Raw genomic sequence first — 7,492 nt, 5'->3', positions numbered from 1 at the left:
TTCAGCCCTCTGTCGCCTCGATTCGTAAAACCTTTTTTGACTCTGATGTAGGTGGGGTTTGTAATTTGCGTGAGGGCGAGAAAATCTCCCAAGTTGCCAAATTTTGGGTGGGGGTGGGGTTTGCAAGGTTTTTTCTTGCGAGCTCGTAACAATCTCTCAGGTGCCAAATTCTTGGCGGGTGGGTTTTGCAATTTGTGCGAGTGCGGGAAAATCTCCCAAGTGTCGAATTCTCAGCGGGTGGGGTTTTGCAATTTCATCTAGGGTGGAAAAATCTCCCAAGTGCCACATTCCGAGCGGGAGGGGTTTTGTGAAAATTTTTGCGAGGGCGAAAAAATCTCCCAAGTGCCAAATTCACGACGGGTGGAGTTTGCAATTTTTGCGAGGGCGTAAAAATCTCTCAGGTGCCAAATTCCTGGTGGGTGGGGTTTGCAATTTCTGCCAAGGCGAAAAAATCTCCCGAGTTCCAAATTTCGGGTGGGAGGGAGGGGTTTTGTAGAAATTTTTTCCAGGGTAGAAAAATCTCCCGACTGCCAAATTTCGAGCAAGTGGGGTTTTGTAAAATTTCCACGAGGGGGAAAAAATCTCCCGAGTCCCAAATTCTGAGTTGGTGGGGTTTGCAATTTTTAGAAGGGCAAAAAAATCTCCCAAGTGCAATTTCCATGTGGGTCGGGTTTGCAATTTCTATGAGGACGGAAAAATCTTCCAAGTCCAAATTTTGGGCGGGCTGGGTTTCATAATTTCCAAGTGCCAAATTCTGAGCGGGTGGGGTTTGTAAATTTTGCGAGGGTGGAAAAATCTTCCAAGTCCAAATTTCGAGCGGGTGGGGTTTGTAAATTTTCGTGAGGGCAGAAAAATCTTCTGACTGTAAATTCTAGGAGGGTCCCCGAGTTTTGTAATTTTTGCGAGGGCAAACGACTCATGTACGTGATCCAAAATTGGTCAACTTATTTTTTTGGTTAACGCCCAAAGTTTTGAACTCAAATCAAGTTGGCTACCCCGACTCGAATCGCCTGCAAATTTTTTGCACAATGCATGTCACCATGCTTGACTTGATTCTAAGTGCCCCAAGTTATGTACGTGGTCCAAAAGAGGTCAACTTTTTTTTTTGGGGTTAATGCCCGAAGTTTTCAACTCAAACTGTGTTGAAAACCCCGACACAGATCGTCCCAACTACCCGAACCGCGACTCGAATTGCGTCGAGCCTTAACTGCCTCCAATTTTTTTGCACGACTCATGTCACCATGCTCGACATGATTCTAAGTGCGTCGAGTCATGTGCATGATCCAAAGGCGGTCAACTCTTTTTTTGGGTTAACGCCCAAAGTTTTCAACCCAAATTGTGTCGGCAACCTTGACTCGTATCGCCTCGACCCTTAATCGCCTCTAGTTTTTTCACAGGACTCATGTCACCGTGCTCGACTTGGTGCCTTGAGTTATGTACGTGATCCAAAAGCGGTTAACTTCTTCCTTCTTTGGTTAACACCTGAAGATTTCAACCCGAATCGTGTCAGCAACCCCGACTCAAATCGCCTCGAGCCTTAAACGCTTGCAATTTTTTCGAACCACTCATGTCACCGTGCTTGACTTGATTCTATGTGCCCCAAGTCATGTACATGATCCAAAAGTGATTAACTCTTTTTTTGGCCAATGGCCAAAGTTTTTGAATCGACTCAGCTACCCTGACTCGAATTGCCTGGAGCCTTAACCGCCTCCATTTTTTTTTTGCTCGACTCATGTAACCGCACTCGCCTTGATTTTGAATGGCTCGAGTCACTTACGTGATCCAAAACTGGGTAACTTTTTCTTTTTTCTTTTTTTTGTCAAGTCCCAAAGTTTTGAACTCAGATAGAGTCGGATGCCCTGACTCGAGTCATCTCAATATTTTTTGCACGACTCATGTCACCGTGCTCGACTTGATTCTAAGTGCCCCGAGCCGTGTACATGATCCAAAAGTGGTTAACTTTTTCTTTTTGGTTAATGCCCAAATTTTTCAACCTGACCCACCTCGAGCCTTAATGGCCTCCAATGTTTTTGCACGACTCATGCCACCGTCAACTTTTCACTCAAATCATGTCACCCGAGCCCTGTGCGCGATCCAAAACTGGGTAACATTTTTTTTGAACTCCCAAAATTTCATTCTTTTTTGCCTTATGGGGCCTATCATGATCTCTTTTTATAAAGAAAATTCTTAAATCGGATCGTTTTGGCTACCCTACCTTGATTCTGGCTAGCTAGGCGTAACGCCTTGAGTCGGCTCGACAATACGTGAACTGAAACTTGTGCGTGATCCAAAAGTGGGTAACTTGTTTTTTTTTTTTTTGTAATGCCCAAAATTTAGTGCTTTTCACTGTACATGGCCTCCCATGATTTTATTTTAATTTTTTTTCCCGTTGTCGACCCACTCTGGTGACCCAGTCGGGTCGCCCGAGGCTGGGGCAACGCAGTCGAGTGACCAAAGTTTGGTCGACCCAGGCGTGCAATCCTAGCTGGGGACAACAAGTCAATTCTATAAGTTTGCTTGCCAATTTTTCTAGCCAGGTCGGCTCACCAAGTCATCTGACAATGTGGTCTTTGCCAAATCAAGAATTGACTCTTTAAGTCCACTCACAGCTCATCAAGCCGGTTCACCAAGATGACTTACCATCTCGCCTCACCAGGTTGCCCCACTAGTTTGCCTCTTCTTTAAGACCGCTCACCATGTTAGCTCCCCAAGTCAGCTCACTGAGTCGACTATTCAGGTTGCCTCACCAAGTCGACCCCTTAAGTTCACTCACCAAGTCAGCTCCCTAGGTCAGCTCACCAAGTCGAATCACCTAGTCATTTTACCACCTTGCCCTAACAAGTGTGCTCGTTAAGTTTCCCCACCGAGTTTCTTTTCTAAGCCCACTCACCATGTTAGCTCACCAAGTTGGTTGTTCAAGTACATTGCCAAGTCAACTCTTTATGTTCACTCACCAGGTCAGCCCGCCCAAGTCACCTCTTTAAGTTCACTCACCAGGTCGACCCGCTTAAGTTGCATCAGCGAGCTAACTCGCCGAGTCACCTCACAAAGTTGACTCTTTAAGTGCGCTCACCAAGTCATCTCACCAAGTCGACTCACCATCTCGCCTCAATAAGTTGGCTTGCCGAGTTACCCCACCAAGTCATCGTCTCTTTAAGCCCGCTCACCATCTCAGCTTGTCAGGTTGGCTCACCAAGTTGACTAATCAAGTAGGCCAACCAAGTTGCCTCAAGGATAGCTCCTCACCATGAGTTGCCTCACCATGTAGACTTAATAAGTCGCCTCACCATGTTGACTCTTTGAGCCTGCTCACCAGGTCGACTCACCAAGTCGACTCGAGCACGTTGCCAAGTCGACTCTTTAAGTTTGCTCGCTAGGTCGACTTGCCAAGTCAGCTCACCATTTCATCTCAATAAACCAACTCATCGAGTCGCCTCACCACGTTGGCTCTCTAATTCCACTCGCCAAGTCGTCCCACCAACTTGCCCCATTAGGCCCACTCACCACCTCGCCCCGTTAGGCCCACTCTCACAAAGTTGACTCTTTAAGTTTTCTCATCAAGTCGAGCCACCAAGTACTCTCACCAAGTCGACTCTTTGAGTCCATTCATCAAGTCGCAACACCAAGTACTCTAACCAAGTTGATTCTTCAAGTGCGTTCATCAAGCCGCCCCACCAAATACTCTCACCAAGTTGACTCTTTAAGTCCTTTCATCAAGTCACTCCACCAAGTACTCTCACCAAGTCAACTCTTTAGGTCCGTTCATAGAGTCACCCTACCAAGTTGACACTTCAAGTGCGTTCATCAAGTCACCCCACCAAGTCGACTCTTTAAGTTCATTCATCAAGTTACCCCACCAGGTCAGCCCACAAATTACTCTCACCAAGTTGACTCTTTAAGTTCATTCATCAAGTCACCCTGCCAGGTCGGCCCACCAAGTGGACTCTTTAGGTTCGTTCATGAAGTCACTCTGCCAAGTCGGCCCACCAAGTCAACTCTTTAAGTTTGTTCATAAAGTCACCCCGCCAGGTCAGCCCACCAACTACTCTCACCAAGTCGACTCTTTAAGTTTTCTCACCAAGTCAACCCGCCAAGTCGGCCCACCGAGTACTCTCACCAGTTCGACTCTTTAGGTTTGTTCATCAGGTCACCCCACCAAGTACTCTCACCGAGTCGACTCTTTAAGTTTGTTCATCAAGTCGCTCCGCCAGGTTGGCCTGCCAAGTACTCTCACCAAGTCGACCCTTTAAGTTTGGTCATCAAGTCACCCCGCCAGGTCGGCCCACCAAGTACTCTCATAAAGTCGACTCTTTAGGTTCATTCATCAATTCACCCCGCCAGCTCGGCTCACCAAGTTCTCTCACCAGGTCCACTCTTTAAGTTCATTCATCAAGTCACCCTGCCAGTTCGACCCACCAAGTACTCTCACAAAGTCAACTCTCTAAGTTTGTTCATCAAGTCACCCTACCAGGTCAGCCCACCAAGTACTCTCACCAAGTCATCCGGCTAGTTTGACCCACCAAGTTGACTCTTTAAGTTCGTTCATCAAGTCACTCGACCAAGTTGGCCCACTAAGTTGACTCTTTAAGTTCGTTCATCAAGTCACGTGACTAGGTCAGCCCACCGAGTACTCTCAGCAAGTTGACTTTTTAAGTTTGTTCATCAAGTCACCCGGCCAGGTCAGCCCACCAAGTCACCAAGTACTCTCACCAAGTCAACTCTCTAAGTTTGTTCATCAAGTCACCCCGCCAGGTCGACCCACCAAGTTGAATCTTTAAGTTCGTTCATCAAGTCACCCCACCAAGTACTCTGACCAAGTCGATTCTTCAAGTGCGTTCATCAAGTCACTCGACCAAGTACTCTCACCAAGTCGACTCTTTAACTATGTTCATCAAGTCACCCCACCAAGTACTCTCACCAATTCGACTCTTGAAGTTTGTTCATCAAGTCAGCACACCAAGTACTCTCACCAAGTCAACTCTTTAGGACCGTTCATCAAGTTACCTCGCCAAGTTGACCCTTGAAGTCCATTCATCAAGTCACCCCACCAAGTACTCCCACCAAGTCGACTCTTTATGTTAGTTAACGAACTCACCCAGCCAGGTCGGCCCACCAAGTACTCTCACCAAGTCGACTCTCTAAGTCTGTTCATCAGGTCACCCCACCGAGTACTCTTGCCAAGTCAACTCTTTAGGTCCGTTCATCAAGTCACCCCGCAAAGTTGACCCTTTAAGTTTGTTCATCAAGTCACCCCACCAAGTTGACTCTTTAAGTCCTTTCATCAAGTCACCCCACCAAGCCGACTCTTTAAGTTCGTTCATCAGTTCACCCCGCCAAGTACTCTCACCAAGTTAACTCTTTAGGTTCGTTCATCACGTCACCCCGCCAAGTTGACCCTTTAAGTTCATTCATCAAGTCGCCCCACCAAGTACTCTCACCAAGTCGACTCTTTAAGTCTATCCATAAAGTCACCCCACCAGGTCTTCGCACCAAGTACTCCCACCAAGTTGACAATTTAAGTTCGTTCATCAGTTCACCCTGCCAAGTACTCTCACCAAGTTGACTCTTTAAGTTTGCTCATCAAGTCGAGCCACCAAGTACTCTCACCAAGTCAGCTCTTTGAGTCTGTTCATCAAGTCACCCCACCAAGTACTCTAACCAAGTCGATTCTTCAAGTGCGTTCATCAAGTCGCCCCACAAAGTACTCTCACCAAGTTGACTCTTTAAGTCCCTTAATCAAGTCACCCCACCAAGTACTCTCACCAAGTCAACTCTTTAGGTCCGTTCATAAAGTCACTCCACCAAGTCGACCCTTCAAGTACGTTCATCAAGTCACCCCACCAAGTCGACTCTTTAAGTTCATTCATCAAGTCACCCCACCAGGTTAGCCCACAAATTACTCTCACCAAGTTGACTCTTTAAGTTCGTTCATCAAGTCACCCCACCAAGTCGACTCTTTAAGTTCATTCATCAAATCACCCTGCTAGGTCAGCCCACAAATTTCTCTCGCCAAGTTGACTCTTTAAGTTCGTTCATCAAGTCACCCTGCTAGGTCAGCCCACCAAGTGGAATCTTTAAGTTCATTCATGAAGTCACTCTGCCAAGTCGGCCCACCAAGTACTTTCACCAAGTTGACCCTTTAAGTTCGGTCATCAAGTCACCCCGCCAGGTCGGCCAACCAAGTACTCTCACAAAGTTGACTCTTTAGGTTCGTTCATCAATTCACCCCGCCAGCTCGGCCCACCAAGTTCTCTCACCAGGTCGACTCTTTAAGTTCGTTCATCAAGTCACCCCGCCAGTTCGACCCACCAAGTACTCTCACAAAGTTGACTCTCTAAGTTCGTTCATCAAGTCACCCTGCCAGGTTAGCCCACCAAGTACTCTCACCAAGTCACCCCGCTAGTTGGACCCACCAAGTTGACTCTTTAAGTTCGTTCATCAAGTCACCCGGCCAAGTCAACCAACCAAGTCGACTCTTTAAGTTCGTTTATCAAGTCATGTGACCAGGTCAGCCCACCGAATACTCTCACCAAGTCGACTCTTTAAGTTTGTTCATCAAGTCACCTGACCAGGTCGGCCCACCAAGTCACCAAGTACTCTCACCAAGTCGACTCTCTAAGTTTGGTCATCAAGTCACCCCACCAGGTCGGCCCACCAAGTCAAATCTTTAAGTTCGTTCATCAAGTCACCCCACCAAGTACTCTAACCAAGTCGATTCTTTAAGTGCATTCATCAAGTTACTCGACCAAGTACTCTCTACAAGTCGACTCTTTAACTATGTTCATCAAGTCACCCCACCAAGTACTCTCACCAATTCGACTCTTTAAGTCTGTTCATCAAGTCACCACACCAAGTACTCTCACCAAGTCAACTCTTTAGGACCGTTCATCAAGTCACCTCACCAAGTCGACCCTTGAAGTCCGTTCATCAAGTCACCCCACCAAGTACTCCCACCAAGTAGACTCTTTAAGTTAGTTCATGAAGTCACCCAACCAGGGAGCTTTAATATCAAAAGCTCTCGGCAAAAAATGGTGGTCGAGCCATGCTGGCCGACCTGATCTGGGCGAGTCATGCTGGCCGACCCAATCTAGCTTAGCCGTTTTCATCGACCCGATCTGGCTCTTCTTTCTCACTCCATTGGCACAAATTTGAGAGTTGTTCGACAGCGGTTGTCATTCCAATGTGTCATTGCAGTGATCTGGAGAGCGATGCTAAGGGCGAGAGCTTGCATCTAGCATTTGGGGATGTTTGTGCAAGCAAGCAGGGGAGCTTCTCTTATCGGAACCTCTTCGTGGCCTTTGAATATAGACTAAGTGTTGATGATATTGATGGATACGAGCCTTGGATTCTAAATTTGTTTAGCTAACATTGGTTTTTGTGAGAGAAGGGTACGAAAGCACTTCTCGATTGCTACGCGGGAGCTCCCTAAGATCGCCTCTGTGCCAACTCGATCAGCACAACATTGGGAATGGTTTGACAATGGTTGTTATTC

General features: G+C 47.0%; 1 non-coding gene across 1 annotated transcript in view; it reads left to right on the top strand.

Annotated features, from left to right (window-relative positions):
• The window catches only part of LOC149548528 (25S ribosomal RNA), a 3,406-nt gene extending 3,380 nt beyond the window's left edge, over positions 1–26 (top strand). The window contains exon 1 of the ribosomal RNA XR_016354902.1: positions 1–26. This exon is cut by the window's left edge and continues 3,380 nt beyond it. This is a non-coding gene — a ribosomal RNA (25S ribosomal RNA).
• Positions 27–7,492: the final 7,466 nt, after the last annotated feature.

This window comes from Cupressus sempervirens, chromosome 7, assembly GCF_028749045.1.
Source record: "Cupressus sempervirens isolate cs-2001-9-10 chromosome 7, ASM2874904v1, whole genome shotgun sequence".
Classification (NCBI taxonomy): domain Eukaryota; kingdom Viridiplantae; phylum Streptophyta; class Pinopsida; order Cupressales; family Cupressaceae; genus Cupressus; species Cupressus sempervirens.
The sequence above is the reverse complement of the archived record's forward strand: the minus strand, read 5'-3'. Positions and strand labels throughout refer to the sequence as shown.